Below are 20,699 nucleotides of genomic sequence, written 5' to 3' on the forward strand. Positions count from 1 at the left end.
CCTTGTTTGACCATGTTAGACTTATGATGATCCAATTGGACTTATCCAAGTTGATTTGAATTGGATTTGAAGTTTGACCTTTATTTGTTCATTTTATTTTATGTATTATTTTAATTCCAAAAAAATACCAAAAATATGTTTGACCTTTCTTGACTTCTAATCTTCATTTCATTTCTGTTTACCATTGATTGATGTTGATTCCATTCATGTTTGATCAATGTGTTTTGGTTATGTCATTTGAACTTCCATTTTGTACATTCCATCTTCACCTTTTCTTTTTCTTTTTCTTTTGACCAATAAGTTAATGATTTGTGGTTAGCCTTGACATATGAGAGGCTTAACCTTCTTTGATCCAAATCAAATTCAACTTGATCAAAGATCAAGTGAATTGCTTTGTGTCCAAGATAGGTTGCTTCTTGGTCAAGCAAAGAACCTGGAATCCATACAAGGCCATTCTTCTTTTCTTTTGGCATGGCAAGTTGTAGGAGCTTGGCTTACTAGTCATGATCTCTAACTTGTGTCTATTTGCCCATAGTTTTATTGACCGGCCTCAGATAGGTGTGACTACTACATTAGTCCACTTACGATTGCTTAACATAGCGCTAAATTGCCTTATGGCACCCTAACACTAACTACTAATTACTAACTTTTAATTCAAGCATTTAATTCTTGCAATTTACTTTAATGCAATTTAATTTCTTGCTCATTTTATTCATATTGTATTTTTCCTTTGCTCATTTGAGCTCATGTTTATGTTTATGCCATTTGCCTTTTGCTCACTTGAGCATATTATTGTGTAAATATATTATTGCCTTGTGCTTGTTTTGTCTTTGTTTGTATGAACCCAATGCAAAAAGGAGAAAGGACTTAGAATTAGGACCTCACCTATGCTTTATGGAGTTCAAGAGCAACTAGGCTTCATGCCTTTAGAATGCTAAAGTTGATTGAAGAGCAATTAGGCCTCATGCCTTTAGAATGCTTAATCTTGAAGTTGACTTGAAAGGACCCCTAATCTAAACTCTCTCTTTGTCCATTTTCTTATTGCATTGTGAAATTTTTTATTATTTGTTCTTGTGTGATAGGGATCCCAAACTTGAGATAGTTAGAAGGACCATTGTCATGAGCATCCAAGTTAAGAGACACAAGCTAATTGGAAGATCCTAGGAGCTTGATTGAATATTTGTTTGATTGCTTGAGTTAATTGCTAAGTCAAAAGGAAAGGAGCATCTTGGATCATCTTTATGATCTCAAGAAAGGAACTCCAAGGGTTTTATTCTCTTCTCTCATCTTTACATGTTTAGGACTAGCCCTTCTCTTCTTCTCTCCACTCTAACCCAAGCCAAACTCATTTTGTACAAACATTGACATTGTTTTCAAAATTAGAAACCTAGGCATTATGTCTTTGATTTTTCCAAACTCTTTTCTTAATACTTATTTTGAATTGAATCTTAAGTCAACTTTGACTTTATTTTGTGAATACTTCTAATTTGTAAATACAACTCACTCAAATTTGTTTTTTTGTGGTTCCAATGGCCACCTTTGCCAAAGCTTTTCATAAACATTAGCTATTAGGTTTTAGTTATCATAGTGGTTGGTGTAAACCTCACCTCATCCTTAGTGATTGGACTATAAGTCTTCCATACTTATTATAGGGTGGATCCCTCACTAGTATGTTGAAGCTCTCCTCACATGGTGGATTGTTGGTTTAGGTTGAGTTTTCTCGCTTTGATAACAAAAGACCTTAAGGCTTTTGATCAAATCAATTCACCAACTTATTTTAAGATTTTTACCCCGAACTACGAGATTTTGATCCTACCTTTGTGATGGTACATAGGAAATGGGTTTATCCATTCAAACACCAAAATTGTAAATAACTTGTATATTCTTTTTCTCATCTCCCCAATCATGTTTGCATAAATATTTTCACAAATACCAACCTACCATACAACTTTGCCAAAAGGGATCCCTTAGAGTACTAAGGATGTTTTGGGTGCTTAAAACCTTCCCATTGCATAACCAACCCCCTTACCCAGATCTCTGACATTTTTATTAGTTTTTGATTTGTTAAAACTTCTCAGTTTTTGTTTGCTTTCTAACCTTTCCTTTGGATAAATAGAAGTGCGGTGGCGACTCGAATTGTATGATTTACTTTTAATTTAGTCAATAAATCTAAAGGTAACGAATACCCCGCTACAAAAAAGTGGCGACTCTGCTCGGGAACAAGCTCTTTCCTAGTGGGTTTAGCCTACTTTTTACCTTTGTTGTATTGTATGTTTATATTATTTGTGACATATTTTTATGCAAATTTGGGATGACTGCATTGTTTGTAATGAATGATTTGCTTGATATATCAATTGCTTGTGTGCTTGGTGGTCTCTGGTAAGATGAGTTCTATACCCGAACTCGAGTGCACTTATGATAGGAGAATGGCGTAGTATTGTTGATTTGTGTGGAGTTATTCCTTAGCAAGTTGACTTGCAAGCCCATACACTTGGTGGAGGTCTTATTGGGATCAATAATGTCACACGATTAGTCGTGGTTAGGTATTACTCTTTTCAATATATACCTTAGAAGCCAAGGACCTTAGATTACCTAGCCCATCTTTGCCTATTTTAGGACGTAGTGCGAAGATCGTTCAAGTGTAAGATTTGATACGATTATTACGCGATACTACACTCATAAGAGTCGCTCTTGAAAATGTTTTTGGAATACGAGTAGTCATTTATCCGATAATATCCGAAAGATGAGATGATGACTATGGGAACCTCTTTTAGAACATGATTGTCAGGTTTAACCATAGTACACTCCCATTGGGTGGTTCTTAACCGAGACTCCATGCTCGTGACTTGCACCAAACCCTTGATTCGCGGTTGATCTGTTCTCGTATATCCTTAATATCAATGGAACTTGGGTGTTGATAAGGTGTAAACCATAATCCACCAAAATGGATGATTGATATTGAGGATGACTTGATCCATCCCGTGACCTTTGTATGGTGTAACTTGCTTGATCCTTGAGTGTGATTGTTGCATCCATGCATCCATTTGCATCCATATCATCAGCAATAAGAAAAAATTTCAAGGAACTTAAGAGGTCTATTTGCAAATTTTCAGACATGGATAAGCAAAGAAGGAATACGAAGAAGTACAGTTTCAGACAACCCGACTTGAAAGAGTTAAGGAGTTTGACATCCTATGTATTAGATCCCTTGGAGTTCAAAGCTCTCCATGGGAAGATTATGTCTATTCTTGCTACTCAAGTGGATGAAGGTCTGATGAGTGTGTTGGTGCAGTTCTATGATCCTCTGTACCATTGCTTCACTTTTCCGGATTTCCAACTTTTGCCTACACTTGAGGAGTATGCCTATCTTGTGGGTATACCTATCTTAGATCAATTGTCGTTCAGTGGCTTGGAGAGAGTTCCTTCTTCCCAAGAGATTGATGATCTGTTGCACATAGATGTATCTGATATTGGTGCTCATATGACTACCAAAGATGGAATTCAAGGTCTCCCATCTAATTTCCTTATTGCTCAAGCTACTTTGTTTGGGAAGGCCATGAGTGAGGACGCCTTTGAGGCCATATTTGTACTTCTCATCTATGGGCTAGTGTTATTCCCCAACATCGACAATTTTGTGGATGTGAACGCTATTAGGATTTTCTCTACTCTTAATCCCGTTCTGACTCTGTTGGGTGACACTTATTTCTCTTTGCATATGAGGAATGCAAAGGGTTGTGGTACCATTGTGTGTTGTATGCCTCTATTGTATAAGTGGTTTATTTCACACTCGCCACAAACGCTCGCCTTTAAGGAGAACAAAGGATGTCTATGGTGGTCCACGAGACTTATGTCTCTCACTACTGATGATGTCTTTTGGTACAACCGTGTATATGATGGTGTCCAGATTATTGACTCTTGTGGTGAATTCTCCAATGTACCTCTTCTTGGTACATGTGGTGGGATTAACTACAACCATATTTTGGCTCGCCGTCAGCTTGGGTTCCCCTTAAAGGATAAACTAATAACATTTTGTTAGAAGGTGTGTTCTTTTAAGAGGGTAAAGATCCCCAAAACTTGAAGGGCATGATGGTCCGCGCTTGGCGCAAGGTTCATAGGAAGGGAAGGAAAGAGCTTGGTCCGAAGAATTGTATTGCTTTGGAACCCTACACCTCGTGGGTGAGAAAGAGAGCTTCTGAGTACCGCATGCCCTATGACTACCCGAGACCTACACCTATGGTTATGGTTGGGCCTTCAACCCTCTCTAACCAAGGAGTAGAGGAGTTGAGAGATGAAGATCGTTCGCGTGCTTGGGTCTGTGAGCGAGAGGAGCTACTTCAGCAACTCAGAGATAAGGATGCTTTGATAGAATTTTTGGAGCATCAAGTTATCAACGAGCCTGATGATGTGGTGACTTCTCTTCTTCCTCAGTCATCTAGGTTTTGGAAGAGGAATTATGATCGACTCGCCAAGGAGAAGGCAGATATGGAGGCAACCTATGAGAGAGAGGTAAAGAGGCTTCATGCAGCTTATCTTCCGGTCTCGAGAGCTTTGGACGATTATTTCTAGGGTTCCATAGGATGTTCATTTTCCTTCTCTCTTGTATTGTATTTGGTTACCAAGATTGTACTTCTTTGGTGTAAAAAATTTTCCCGATATTATTGATATGAATATTCCATCATATGTCTAAAAGATTAATATTTTCCAGATATTTGAAAATAGATCTCTAAATGTTCCTCTGAATAAAAATAAAATCATATGCACAAGCATTGCATGCGTCATATGCATAGGCAGGTTTTGTTCAGGGCTTCTTGATCAGTGGTCTAACTCTGTGTTCTTCATTTATTTTGAAGACAAGTTGACGCACCGGTACAACACCAGGGCCAATTCTTCAAAGCTGATGGATCATCTTGAACAAGAAAACGGAGAACTTAAGGAGGAGGTAGCTAGGTTGACTTCCCTGATGGAGTCATTCCTGGCCGCCCAGAGCCAGCCTTCTCCAACGCCTGTAACTCCTCCCCAGAGGACGGTCATCTCAGAGGTAGCTTCATCTACTGTGCCTGCCGCCGCTGCTCATTTTGCTCCTTCTGCTATGCCATCCGGGTTTCCCTCGGGGATGCCCACGAATTTTGTGCCATACGGTCTCGCTCCGACCTTTGATTCTATGTCGGCATCTAGCCCGGTCCTTGCTATGCCACCTCCCGTTGTGCACATGTTACCGAGAGTCGATGACACCATTTATCACTCTGAGCCGTCTTAGGACCCAGATGTTTATGAGGAAATGGATGCTATGAATGACCAATTCCTTAAGTTGCGCAAGGAACTGAAGACTCTAAGAGGGAAAGACCTCTTCGGTAAATATGTTGTTGAGCTGTGCCTCGTGTAAAATGTCAATATTCCCATCAAGTTCAAAGTGCCCGACTTTGAAAAGTACAAGGGAAACACTTGCCCTCTCAGCCATCTTGTGTTGTATGCATGTAAGATGTCGACTCAGACTGACAACGATCAACACCTCATCCACTATTTCCAGGACAGTCTGTCAGGTGCTGCACTCAGATGGTATATGGGTCTGGATAGTGTGAACATCCACTCCTTCAACGACCTTGGCGAAGCTTTCGTCAAGCAGTACAAGTACAACGTTGATATGGCTCCCGATAGGGACTAGCTGAGGGCTATGTCCCAGAAGGAGAAGGAAACATTCAAGGAGTACGCCCAAAGGTGGCGTGAATTGGCCGCACAGATTGTGCCCCCACTCAAAGAGAAGGAAATGACCAAGATCTTTCTGAAGACCTTGAGTTCATTTTATTACGAGAGGATGATAGCTAGTGCTCCCTCAGACTTCATCGAAATGGTGAACATGGGGATACGACTAGAGGAAGGTGTTAGGGAAGGACGCCTGACCAGAGATTAAGGCTCTTCTGCAAAGCGTTATGGGGCTTTTGCAAAGAAGAAAGAGGGAGAGGCACATGCCGTGTCTTCCCATACTAAACGAAGACCCTTTGTGAAGAGGAAGACTGTGCGCCCTACCAATAACCAACACCATGTGGCTCATATAGCACCTGCTTTCAGGGAAACTCAACATTATCAGCATCAGCAACAACAACATCAACAATATCAACAACAACAGCATCGTCCGCAACAGCAGGCCTACCAGTCGCGAAACAACAACAATACCAGCACCAACTATGATAGGAAGAGGGTCACTTTTGATCCAATTCCAATGACTTATGCTGAGCTCTATCTGTCGTTGATAGACCGAAAGATGATTACTCCACGTGACCCACCTGATGTACGGACCAATCCTCACCAATTCTTTGCACTCTTATTTGTTTCTGTTTAACAAACGTTTGCATGTTTTTAATTGATGAATATCAGTGTTTTAAACAAATAAAGTTTTCACAAATAAACTGTTTTAAACAAAGTGAACATTTACAATGAATGAAAGGATAAGTGGGATGTCCTCAGTGCTTTCCAAAGGATAGTATGATCACTAAAGGGTAAGACATTTGTTCATATTCTGGAATCCTCGCTCCTTATATCCTCTTCATCAGCTTCCCAGAGAGTCTGGTATGAGAATTTCTCCTTGATGGCAGTGGATTGATCGGTCTTATTGGATTGCTTTCCCCTAGCAGGATTCTTGGATGTTTATCCAATACATTCCCAGTAGTTTGTTGTGTATGCATACTAGTTTCTCCCGCAGAGTTTTAGCAATCCATGATTGGTATATGGTTGATCTGTGAATGATCCCTTCTTTTCCAATTTTTGCCTCGACACTTTAGAGACGTGTATCCCTCTATATCAAGCACTAGCATTTGTGTTTTATCATTTGTATGGTTGTTATCCCTTGTGTGGACTGACCTAAAATCCCTTATAGATTGATAAAAGTTGATATGCTTTAAGTTGAGAATATTCCTCATCCTGACTATTTACTCGCGAGGAAGGTTGTCTTTCCCCAACCTGAGTAAGAATCTCCAATGGAGTAAGCATGTGATAATTGTTTCCTCAGCAGGAAGTTGCCTAGTGCAGTTGATGAAGGGATTATTTCCCATTTCATTTGTCTTGAAAAGAGGTATCTCAGGCATGTCGCTTGTTGATGAAGGATTCATTTCCAATTTCTACAACAAGGGTAGTTTCCTCAAGAAGATTTACAGCTTGTCCCCAGTAGGGTTGCCAAATCAGAGTTTGATGTTTGTTTCCTTCCCCAGTGGAGCAAAATGCTATTATTCCCCTTTGCAGAGTTTCCTCTCCGGCAGATAGAAGGGAGTGTTTTGATTGATGTACATCTGATTGGTGGTTGTTCCCCACTGAGTTCCACATCATTCCTTGATAAGTTTCCCCAATAGAGCTTCTTCTCTGGTGGATCTTATTGTTATTAAACCACCTGTTCCCAAGAGAGTTAATGGAAACTCCCAGACAGATTTTCTGCATCTTCCTTATGTCAGGATTGTTTGCTCCTGGAAGATTTCTCCTGTGCAGAGTGTTAACTCCTGTAGTTGGAAGCTTTGACTTTGCCTATTCCCAGCTATGGTTAAAGTCTCCCCTTGTTTACTCTTATTTCAGAGATAATCCCCATCAGTGTTGAGTTCTCTGTTTGGTCATCTTCTTTCGCTGCTCCTGAAGACATCTTCTTTGTATCCTCAGTGAGGGTATCTTTGGGATAGGGTTTGATATCCTTGATGATTTATTTTCATCCTTCTCGGGTTATTCCCAAGCTGAGTTCTCCAGTAGGCTCTGCCCTTCTTGTCGAGACGTTTGTCGAGTGTCTGTTCGTAACTCTTGGACTTGTTTGTGTTAGATATGTCTGTTTTTCAGCATTAATCATACACAAATCATGCATATACATGCATAATCATAGCATTCAGATATTCATGATGCATTCTTTGCCATATATCTTTGTTTGTTATCTCCTGCTATTGGTGAAATGTTCTTCCCCAAGCAGATGTTTGTGTCTGGTCTCTCCATATAGAGTCAGCCCCATAGGCAGTAAGTGCCTATCTTTCCTTCTTTCTTGCCCACTGAGTTATGTCCTTGTGGATGATTATTGTTTCAGTTTCCTCCCCAGTTGTGTATCAGGATGGAATTACTCCCCTGAGATATATCCTCATCGGGTTGAGTCTTATTTGATTGTGTCTTTCTAGTTTGTTCCTAGATTGATTCATTTCTTGTTATCCCATGCAGTTCCCTGTGGTTCAGTTGTTCAATTGCTCAGTAACTAGTAATTGTTCATCCTTTCCCCAACGGACTTTCTGGCCTTCTACCCAGTAACTGGTAGTTGTAAGTCCTACTTCTGTGGATTTCTACCCAGTAATCGGTAGATGTAATCCCCTCTTTGTTGATTATCTTTACCCAGTATTCGGTATTGATATTCCTTCATTTTTGAGTATACCACCCAGTAACCGGTGATATATCTCTTGGGTAATTGCTTTTGTCAAGCAATTCATCCCTAGCGAGACATCTTTCATTTACCCTTGTTTGGTAATGATTGTTTCTCCTTCTGATTGGTCATCATTTTATACCCAGTAACCGGTATCCCGATGTCCTTTCTTTTCGATCGATTTATCCTTTATTAACCCAGTAACCGGTTACGGATAATCTTCCATGCGAGTATGTTATCTACGTTTTTACCCATATAACGGTAGTAGATAATATATCTCATGCGCTCTTCAGTCGAAGTCTTTTTCTTCCCCAGTCGAGTAAGATTCGTATTTCCTTGTGGAATCGAATGCCCATCTTGTAAGTCGAGTTTGCTCTTTTAACCCTCCTTTCGGATGATGAGTGTCTTGGATATGTTCCCAATTCACACCTGGTTGGTCACCTATTATATACCCAGTAACCGGTATCCCTGGTGTTCCTTCCTTCTGCTCCCTATTATGACTTTTTGTCCCCTGTGGAGTCAGATTTTCCTGAGTTGAGATGTGCCTTTTGGGTCCTCCTCAGAAGTTTTGGACGATTGATATCTTTCACCCTTATACCAGTCTTAGATATTCTTTCTCCCTGAGCGTGTTGTTCTCTCACCCAGTAACCGGTGTTTTGATAACATGTCTCTCTTTGAGCTTATTATCTAGTAACCGGTAATGTCTCATTGTTTCTTCCTTAGCTGAGTCCATATTTTTTATCCGATGTATCCTTTATGGATAGTTTTGATGTATTGGCGTATTACCCAATACATGCATCTTTACGTCAGCTCGAGTCTTTCCATCGATTTATTTTCGTAGAATCCCTTCGTGTCTCCCAGCAAGTTTTCAAATCGTGACTTGCTCGTGCATTTTTACCTTATTTCCCCTCAGAGTCTCTGGCTCCCTAGTGAGTGTGTTATTCCTAGGGATCTTCAGTGCCTCCCGATTTCTTTTTCTCTGTGGAAATTATTCACCATGAAATTTTTTATTTTGCATACATACATTTGCATCATGAGGTCTCTTAGGGACCAAAATTGGTCTCTTTGATATTATTTAAGCCCATTCTATCTCGTCGAGACGAAGATTTTAACCTTCATATCTCCGGCTAGAATGACCTTAAATAGGGGCATCTGTAAGACCCTAATTTTGACCCTAAGATCCCTCATGGCATCATGTTATTGCACAAGTGCATTGCCTCAAGGATCATAACATGTTTGACTCCTTAACCCTAGGGTTGGGACTTGTTTGAGTGTTTTGAGATCACCAAGCATGCTTGTATTGTATATTATTGCTTTTCTTATTTGATTACTAACCAAAAGCACAAAAATATGTCACTAACTCTTTTTGTTTTGAAGCTCAAGTGATCATGTGCTCCACAATGCTCCTAGGAGGCTCCTAAGCCCAATAAAATGGATACATGAAGATGAGAATAAAGCATGAAAATGGTTCACAAACTTCCTAATCATCATATATGTCTCCCAAGTATCTCAATTTGCCAATTTGATCAAGATAACCCAAAGGGCTTGAAGATTGTTTCCCAAGGAAACCCTAATTTCATTGTGCTTTGATTGTGCCTTGCCCATGAAGCAATCTCAAACTCTGATCAAATTTAATCAAGGGAAGTTCTTTCATTTATCATTTTATGCATATTGAGCCGATCTGAGGCCCCTCAATCATTTATTCATCAAGATTGAATGTTTGACTTTGAAAAGTTGACCAGTCAAGTCATCTGACTAAGCTGAGGTTCAATGAGCTATAAATTTTGATGTGTTTGTCAAATGAAGATTGCCCCAAAAGAAAAACTCTTCCTAAGAACCATATGAACAACTTTCATGTTCATAAAAAATCCATTTGAAGCGTGGAAGGTCATCATTAATTTCAAAACATTATAGGTCATTTTGACTGAAACCCTAATTTTGGGTCAACTTGACAAGGGCATAACTTCCTTAATTTTTATAATTTTGAGGTGAGACCAAAAGCATTGGAAATATTGAGATGTCTACTTCAAATGTTATGTTGGACAAAACTTCATAATCTTAAATGAAATACATGTGATATTTCAAAACATTATAGGTCATCTTGGACCTAATTCATTGAATTTGAAAAAGTACCCAACTTTAAATGCCCATAACTTTGTCATAGAAAATCCAAATGATGCAAACTTTTATTCTAAATTACTATCTTGGAAATATATACAATGTTGATGTTGGAGATGTTTTCATTTGAAGCTTGTATCATGAGGACAGGGGTTTAACCAAGCTTACTTTTGGGTGACTTTTTCAAAATGATTTGAATATGTTTTATACTTGAATTTTCCAAGCCAGTTTTGATCAATTTGCACATGCCAAGTGATTTTTTTGCCCAACATGACTTTTGTTCCTTATTTCAAGAGTTTTCCAACCATTACTCACAATAGTCCTTGGGATCTACCATTTTTGAGTTTCAAATTTCTTTTCATTTATGTGCATTCTTGTTATTTTATGTTGAAACTTGAAATGCAAGTCCTTTCCATCCAATGTACACGACCACATGCCTTCTATGTGAACTCAGCAAGCTTCTTCAGCCATCCATGGGCCTCTCACACGTCCACAAAGGCCCATGCACTCAAATTTTCAAATCCCATGCACATGAGCAAAGTGTGAATTCAGATACATTCAACTATAAATAAGGGCCTCATGAGCTTCATTTCACAACCTTTTAGAGATCCCATATGCTGCAGAACTGAAACCACACCCTCGCCAAAGGAATCATTCACCATTTTTTCATATTTATCGAGCTTGAAATTCAGTAACATTAGCTAAGTTTTAAAGCTAGATTCCTTAGCCAATCATCTTCCATACATCCATAGGTCAAAAAGGAGCAAAGAGCTTGAAGAATTTGTGGCCAGAAACTCATCATTTTGAAGGTATCAACTCAAACTGTTTGGATTGAAACTCTTAATTCAATGTAGTTTTCTTTTGTTTTGGTGGTTCTCTGAAGTCCTCGTACTTGAGGCAATCTTTTTGTGTATTCAATTTGCCATTTCATGAACAATCCGTGTGGAAACCATGATTTTCTCCTTCATCTTTCTCTCAATATAGGAAGAATGAAGGAAATCCAATGGTACAGTGATTATCCACATCACACGAGCTTCATTTCCATGTCCTTGTTTTTCGTTTTTGATAAGATTCATTTCTCTGCAAATCTGGTCGGAGTTTGTGTTGTTGATCAGAGAAGACGGTGGTTTCCACCACCACCACCACGTGTTCTGATCCCTGGCCCTTGGATCTCCCTTTCATGATCTAATCTCATGCGTCCGTTTTAATTACTTGTTTTAATTCGTTATGTGGCGCTGTTGACTTAAGTGTATCGTGTGTCCTCATATCCAAGCCGTGCACCACTGCCACGTCAATTAATGAACTGGATCCGGTTCCTCTGCTTTTTCGCTTATTTCATTTTTTCTTTTATTTTCTTTTAATTCATTTGAGGTCAGAAAAATATGAAACCAACTCTTAATTTTTTTTTGAAAAATCTAGTTTCATATTAAGATTTTTAATTATTTTTGTAACTTCATTTGATATTTTTTATGAATTACTTGGTTTTTAATGATTTTAATTCATTATAAAATACTTTCTGACTTTTAAAAAATACAAAAATATTTTCATAGCATCTATGGATCATGATAAATCAATGAAAAATATTCTCAACAATATCTTGTTTGTTTTGAGATTATTTGAGATTTTAATTCATATTATGCTATTTTTGGTTATTTTTAATTGATTTTAATTACTTTCTGATTTCAAAAATTTGTGAGAAAATTAGTCAAAGTTTGTTTGACTATGTTGAACCTATGAGAATTTAATTGGACTCATTGAATTTGTTTTGAATTGAATTTAAGGTTCAACATTGTTTGTTTATTTTTTATTTGTATTTTCTTTTAATTCAAAAAATACCAAAAAAATATTATTGACTTCTCGACTTGTTATCTTCATTCCTCTTCTGTTTGGTGTTGATCAAGGTTGAATTGATCCAACTTTGATCAAATTCATTGGATCTTGTGGTTTGAAAATCCTTAAGGACTATCACCTAGAAAGATGAATGAATTTGATCAAGGATGAGTTATCCCTTGATCAATTAGGATTGGTTGTTGACTTCTTACCCCTCCCTTTCATCTTCATCCCTTTCTTTCCCTCAATGGCCAATGAGTTAAAGTCTTAAGGTTGGTCTTGACAAATAGAAGTTTAATCTTCTTTGATCCAAACCAAACTTAACTTGATCCATAATCAAGTGAGTTATTTTGTTTTAAAGATAGGTTACTTCTTGGTCAAGCAAATAACCAAAAGTCAATACAAGGCCCTTCCCCTTTTGTTTGGCTTGGCAAGTTTATGGAGCTTGGATTACTAGTCATGACCTCTAACTTGTGTTCTTTGCCTATATTCTTATTGACCGACCTTAGATCGGTGTGACTACTATATTAGTCCACTTACGATTGCTTAACATAGCGCTACATTGTCTTATGACAAGCTAACATAACTCTACTAACTACTAACTTTAATTTGAGCTTTTAAATTCTTGCCATTTACTTTTAATGTCATTTATTTCTTGCTCATTATTCATCTTGATTTTCATCTTTGCTCACTTGAGCACATATTTTATGTTTATGTCATTTTTCTTTTGCTCATTTGAGCCCATTATTGTATATAAATATATTTCTATTTTGTGTTGTTTGTGTTTGTTTTGATGTGAACCCAAAATACAAAAAGAGAAAGGACATAGAATTAGGATTTACCCATGCTTAAAGGAGTTCAAGAGCAACTAGGCCTCATGCCTTTAGAATGCAAAATATGTTGAAGAGCAACTAGGCCTCATGCCTTTAGAAGGCTAAAACTCAAAGTTGGCCTCAAAGGACTTCTCCTCAAACTTATTCTTTGTCCATCCCCTTTATTATGTTGTGAGCTTTTTGATGTTCACTTTTGTGTGATAGGAACCTCATCTTAAGATTGTGAAAAGAGGACCATTGTCATGAGTAGCCAAGTTAAGAGCCGAGCCAAATGGAGATCCTATGAGCTTGAATTCAAATTATTTGATTGCTTGTTTTGTGTGCTAAATCCAAAGGAAATGAGCATCTTGAGTCATCTCTATGACTCCAAGAAAAGGAACTCCAAGGGTTATCTTTCCCCTCTTATCTTTATATGCTTTAGGAATAGCCCTTCTCTCTTCTCCCCACTCTAACCAAGCCAAAAATCATTTTCAAAACTTTGATTTTATTTCAAAATTAGAAACCTAGGTCTTAGGCCTTTGACTTTTGAAAACCATTTTCATAAATACTCATTGTAAATAAACTTTGATCCAACCTTGACCTCATTTTGTAAATAAATTTAACTTGTAAATATAACCCATTTCAAGTTATTTTGTGGCTCCAATGGCCACTTGTTAAAATCTTTTCAAAAACATTAGTCATAGGTTTGAGTTATCATAAGTGGTTGATGTAAATCTCACCTCATCCTTAGTGTTGGATTATAAGCCTTCCATGCTTATTATTGGGTTAACCCCTCACTAGCATGTTGAAGCCTTCCTCACATGGTGGATTGTTGGTTTAGGTTGAGTTTTCTCACTTTGATAACAAAAGACCTTAAGGCTTTTGATTAAAATCAATTCACCAATCTTTGAAATTTTTACCACGAACTACGAGGTTTTGGTCCTCCTTTGTGATGGTACGTAGGCACTGGGTTCATCCATTCAAACAACAAAATTTGTAAATATAATCTATTCTCTTCTCACCCCTTCAATCTTTGGCACAAATCTTTTCACAAATACCAACTTACAACACATTTTTGCAAAAAGGGTTCCCTTAGAGTACTAAGAATGTTTTGGGTGCGTAAAACCTTCCCATTTCATAACCAACCCCCTTACCTAGATCTCTGACATTTTTATTAGTTTTTTTATTTGAAAAACTTCTTACTTGGCTTTTGTTCGCTTTTTAGCCTTTCCTTTGGACAAATAAAAGTGCGGTGGCGACTCAAATTGTATGTTGACTTTTGGTTTAGTCAATAAACCTAAAGGTAACGAAAACCCCGCTACAAAAGGCACAGAGGCCTAAAATGGTTTGAATGGGTTAGTTCTTTTTTGGCTTTTGAATTTCTTAAGTCAAGTATAGTTAAGTCTGTTTACAAGTTTGATTTAAGAAAAGAAGTTTGAAAATGCAATGGCATAAGGCCAAAGTTTCTAATTTGCAAGAGGTCTAAGTTTAGAAAACCAAGCACAAGCAAAGAAGATTTTTAAAATAATAGGGAGAGATTTTGAAATTAAATAAATGGGGAGGAGATGAAGGGACTAATCCTAAGCACAATTTTAAAAGTTGAGAGTTGAAAAGATCTGACCAATGGGTTGCAATCGAATAGACAAGAGTGTCATATAGAAACCCAAATTCCCTTGGACATTATAATCAAGCAACAAACAATGCACAATATATCAACTTGAAGAGAAAGGCATCAAATAAAGATAGCCACATCCTAACTTAGCAACTCCATGATCTTCTTCAAATTTTCCCATGTAATAGATGAATTCCACAATGCCACAAGTCATAGGTTCAAAATAACGGCTTCACAATGATCATGTTGCAGATGAACTAAAATGGATCTTCAATGATGTATCAGATGAAGTTTCAAATTTCAAGCACTTGGTTACATGAATGTTGGCATTGGCCAAGTCCTTTGCATAGGGAGTGTTGCCTAAATTTTAAATCCAATTATCTCAGATCAAACCAACAGTCCACACAAGATGTTTTTTAGGGTTTTTGTTCTTATCATGTACATTAATGGTCAAAGACCAAACAACCAAACACAATATACACAAACAAAATATACCATACAAATATGGTCCAAGTGGACAAAGTAAAAATTACATTAATATAAACAATTAGAATGGTATGAATAATGGCAAATGAATAAGGCTTAAAAAGTAAAGTGCATTAAAGTAAACGACTTAAAATTAAATGTTAGTTGTTAATGAGTTAAAAGTTAGTATTGCTTTTGCTTTTTTTTAAGTCATTCTTTGGAGAACACTCAACCCACTTATCACAAACATGGATCCTTGAACCAAGACATCTTCCAAAGGAAGGAAAAAAGGCCAATGTTTCCACACAATACTATGAAAGAGGGGAGAATTACAATCTCACTAACTAGAATGCTATGCCTTTTTGTGTCAAAATTTAGCGCTATGTTAAGCAATCTTAATTGGACTTAGGTAGAAGTCACAACTATTTGAGGTCGGGCAATAGAATTTTGGTGTTAATGCATGTTAGAGACATAGTATAATGGACTATGCTCATGAAACATACCACACACAAATAGAATATACAAAAGTGGTGGCCTAATCTCATCCATACATATGTTTATTTTGCAATCAACTAGCCTTAGGATGTAGAGATATCATAGATCTATGACATTAATGCATAAAGAAGGGGAATAAGATGAAGAGGGAGGGAAGATAGATCAAACTCAAATTAGACAAAAGAGAACTTTTACCAAATTAAGATCATTCATTCATTTTGGGAGATGGAATGTACATTCCATCAATCCCCTAAATCCAATGATCTTAACCTAGCAAAGTCAAATCAACCATGACCAAGGCCCCACAACACAAGTCAAACTTCCAAAGTCAATCAAAATGGCTCAACACAATTATTTGGCATTTATTTAATTTAAAAATACTAAAAATAATGCATTAAATTAAATATGGTTGATCAATTTCGTAAAACCTCATCAAAATACTAAATAAATGGCCATGAGATTTATCATAGGTCAAACAAGGTCAAAGGACCTTGGAGAAAAAATTTCAGAATTTTTGGAAACTTAAAAGTATTTTTAAACAATTAAAAATAATCACAAAATCAATTAAATCATGAAAAATATTAATAATGATCCAAAAAAATATTTTAATTCAAAATATGAAAGAGGATTTTATTGAAATTTTTTTGATGAAACTCTCATATTTTTTGGATCAATATTAAAATTAATATGAATTAATGAAAATCAAAGGAATAAAATGAAAATCAGAAAATACAAAAAAACGTGGACCACTTGATCTCCCTCGTTAATTGAGGTGGCAGATCATGTGAACACAAACGCACGTTCCATGATGGAACTTAGTCAACGCGCCACACAACTGACCATCCAAACCAACCCTTGTGATTAAAACATTTTAAATTGGATCAATGGTTCAGGACCACGCCACATCATTCCCGGAGCAAAACGCATGTCGTCTTCTCATGCGACCTTGGCCGGACTGGTCCAATCATTACCATGACATAAATGAAAAAGGAGGACATGATCTGAAAGAAAAAATGGCGTAGAGCACGAATCTGAGCTCAATTCTAACTAACTCCAAATATATAGAAAGATATGAGGAGTTGAATTTTGAGAATTGTCAACTGAGTTACTTCGATTTGACCTCAAAGAAACTCAATCTTCTTGGCTACATTTGTAGGACTTCAGACAATCAAAGATCCAAGAGAACTGATGAGAATTGAGTGAGAATCGAGAGAAGAAAAAATCTGGAAAATACCTTCAATGATGTGCAGAACTTGATCTCTCTTGCTTCAATTCTTGTTTGATCTTGCTCTAGTAGCTTGCAGAAGTGGATTAGGAATGGTAAGAAGCTTTGGATCCTGGAGTTTTTTAATCTCCAAACAGTGAGATTCAAACTCAATTTTCAAGTGAAAATTATCAGGGTTTCCTTTGAATTGTGAGGGTTTGAAGAGTGAAGGAAAAGCTGGCGCGCAAGGATCCTTTGAAATGAGCTTAGAGGGTCTCTATTTATAGCAAATTCAAGTGTTATTTGCACACTTGCAATTTCTTCCAAATTTGGCAATGCCATGTTCAAGCTTGCATGGTCGTGTACAGGCCCATGAAACAATGCACTAAGGTTCGAAACCAACTAAAATGAGGTCTGAATCAAGATTAATTGGCAAGGCAATGTAAAACGATCATTTGAAGTTTTGATTTTGCTAATTGATGCAGGCCTGTTAACACCATGTGCAGCCCTAGCAAACTTGATCCAAAATGAATAAATTAGGACTCTTTCGAAAGCTTAGGTCAAAAGGAAAAACTCTTATGTTGAACACTTTTCCATTTGGAACTTGTATCCTGGTGAATTTTGAGGTGGAAGTTTGGAAATTTCAACATGTTGGAAAATTTTCTAAGTGTCAAGTCATATACTTCAATGTTCCACCTTACTAAACTTTTCATGTGAGCTCCAAACGAGAAAAGTGCCTTCATCAAAGTTGTAGCTCTTTAAAATACCTTCTGGTCACCAATTTGACATCATTTGGATTTATAATGAGAGAGTTATGCATTTTTGAAGTTGAGGAAAATCACTTGTTCAATGGTATTGGTCCAAAATGACCTATAATGTATCCTGATATCACATGCTCATAAAAGTTGATTTAGCTCTCACTCCAAACATAAATGTCGAAGTAGACATCTTGAATTTGATTGTGAAACTTGGAAATATTTCATCTCATAAAAATTGAGCAAGTTATGTCCTTGGGTTGACTTTCAAATTAGGGTTTAGACAAAATGACCTATAACGTTTCAACATGGAAAATGACTTTAGAAGCAAAATTAGCTCTATACCTAAACATGAACGTCTTTTGGAATGTCATTTAGAGTAACGTTTCTCTTGGAATCATTTTCATATGATGAACATTATAGGAGATAGGGTCTAGGGAGACCCAATTTTGATCAGATGAATCCATCTGGCCAACCACCCTTCAAAACCCTGCTAACTTGCAATTCTATTGACTTTTTAGGCTCATGGTAGATCATATATGCATAATATGATGAATTTTCAAGTGCCCCTTTAGAAATTTGATCAATTTATGAGGAAGCTTGTTGAAGAAGTTACTCAAGATACCTAGACAAACTAGGGTTTCCAAGGCAAACCAACTCCAAACTCTTGAAGAAATCTTGATCAAAATAACATGAAAAGATCATTGGGACTCATATATTATGCTTAGAGACATTGTGGATCATTCCTTGGTTGTGCTCTTAGGTATGAGGGTCTTAAACCCTAGATGTGAACTTGATAGGTCAATGGTGATCATGCCCTTCCTACAAAAGAGTTAGGCAAATACAAATACATACTTTTGGTATTTTGGTTAGTGAAATGATAATATACAAGTATGATACAATTACATGGTGCTTGGTGATTTCTCCCAAAACAAAACCCAATGAAAGAGGGGTAAGGAGGATGCCAAGGTATGATCCCAATGCTAATGCATATGATGAAATTGCATGAGGGATCTTAGGGTCAAAATTGGGGTCTTACAGCTGCACCTATTTAAGGACATTCTAACTGAGGAGACGAAGGTTAAAATATTCATATCGACTCGGTAGAATGGGCTTAAATAACAACATATAGGAAGAAATTTTGGTCCCTAAGAGACCTCATGATGCATATGATATGAATGTAAAAGAAAATTCTCTGTGGGGAAATGTTGCCACAAAGTAAAAGAAATCAGAGCGACCGAAAGTCCGCAGGAGCGCAATGCATTCTGTAAGGAAAGCTCATCTGGGAGACAGAGACTCTGAGGGGATAAAAGGATTATGCATAGGCCAGGCTACGACTTTAAAACTGCTGGGGGACCAAAGGAATTCCAGTCGGGGAAACAAAAACATCTTGCAGGGGAAACTAGTAGATCAGGATAAAACTGAAGTACTTGAATCATGCAGGAAAAGCAATTTCACTAAGGAAATGTGCACTCAACTCAATTAGGGAAGAAATAGACTTCAACATAAGAGGAGCAGAAATTTATTATCCACTACCGGTTACTGGGTAAGTAGATAATAAAGATTTCATCAAGAGGACACCCGTCATCAGCTAAGATGAACATATCAAGGATGACTCGTTGAGAACCACCAGGAGGGAGTATTCATTACCGGTTACTGGGTAAGAATAGCCTTGCTGGGGAAAACTACAGAAATAGGATTTACAACTACCAGTTACTGGGTAGAAGACCAAAGATGAGAATATTCGTCACTGGTTAAGGTGAACATATCAAGGATAGACTCAAAGGAAAGAAAATCTGTCATCGGTTAAGATGAACATATCAAGGATATACTTTCCTGGGGATGCCAATGAGGATATTCGTCATCGGTTAGGATGAACATATCAAGGATAAACCAACTGAAAAAAAAACTAGGAATTACATTTTTCGAATGCTGGATAGAATACCATCAAAGAGAAAAATCGTCATCGGTTAGGATGAAGATACCATAGATAGACTTTGGGAGGAGAGAAATAGGAATTACATCTATCAGTTACTGGATAAAATACCGAAGGAGAAAATATCCGTCATTGGTTAAAGTGAACATATCAAGGATAAACTCTGCAAGGGGAAAGAAAAGCAGGATTTACAACTATCGGTTACTAGGCAGAAGACCGCAAAGAGAAGGAAATTCGTCATCGGTTAGGATGAACATATTAAGGATTAACTCTCTAGGGAACAAAATAGGGATTACAACTACATTTTTACTGGGTAGAATACCAAAGGAGGGGATATTCGTCACTGGTTAAAGTGAACATATCAAGGATATACCCAAACAGGGGAAGAAAATATATGTCATTGGTTAGGATGAACATATCAAGGATATACTTCTTGGGGAAACATAAAAAATGAGTCCGTTGGGGACTCCACTAGGGAGAAAACAAGGGTACTTTTGTCGGGTATTGGGCAGGAAGTAACAAACTGCAAACTGAGGAATAGTACCAGTTACTGGGTAATAAACTCTCAGGGGACCCAAAGCATCTATCTAGGTAAGATCTAGAGAGAAACGGTCAATCAAGACTCAACCCCATGAGGATATAACTCAAGGGGAATGGTTCCATCCAGATAATCAACTGGGAGGAAACTTAAATAATAATCGTCCATGAGGAAATAACTTAGTGGGGAAAGGAGAAAGGTTAAAGTCTTTCTGCTTAAGGGGCTGACACTCTACAATTGAGGGGGGACAAACACCAAACTTGTATGGGGATAAGGTACCGCCATAACAGAGAATAAGAATCACATGAATGAGTCAACAAATGTGATGATGCAACCATGAAATTATATGAGTGTATATGTATATGTATATGTATATATGATGATTATGCTGACGAAATGATCGCAAAGGATGCAACGGTGTCGTAGAATTGAATCATCGATACAATTCTCGGTCAATCCACAAAGAGGGAAACAACTGTTGGAGAAAAAAGAGATCAACATCCCAAAGGCTCAAACCTAGTCGGGGAAAGAGGCAATCTACTGAGGAAAACCGTTATCGAGTC

This window comes from Lathyrus oleraceus, chromosome 3 (genome assembly GCF_024323335.1).
Source record: "Lathyrus oleraceus cultivar Zhongwan6 chromosome 3, CAAS_Psat_ZW6_1.0, whole genome shotgun sequence".
Classification (NCBI taxonomy): domain Eukaryota; kingdom Viridiplantae; phylum Streptophyta; class Magnoliopsida; order Fabales; family Fabaceae; genus Lathyrus; species Lathyrus oleraceus.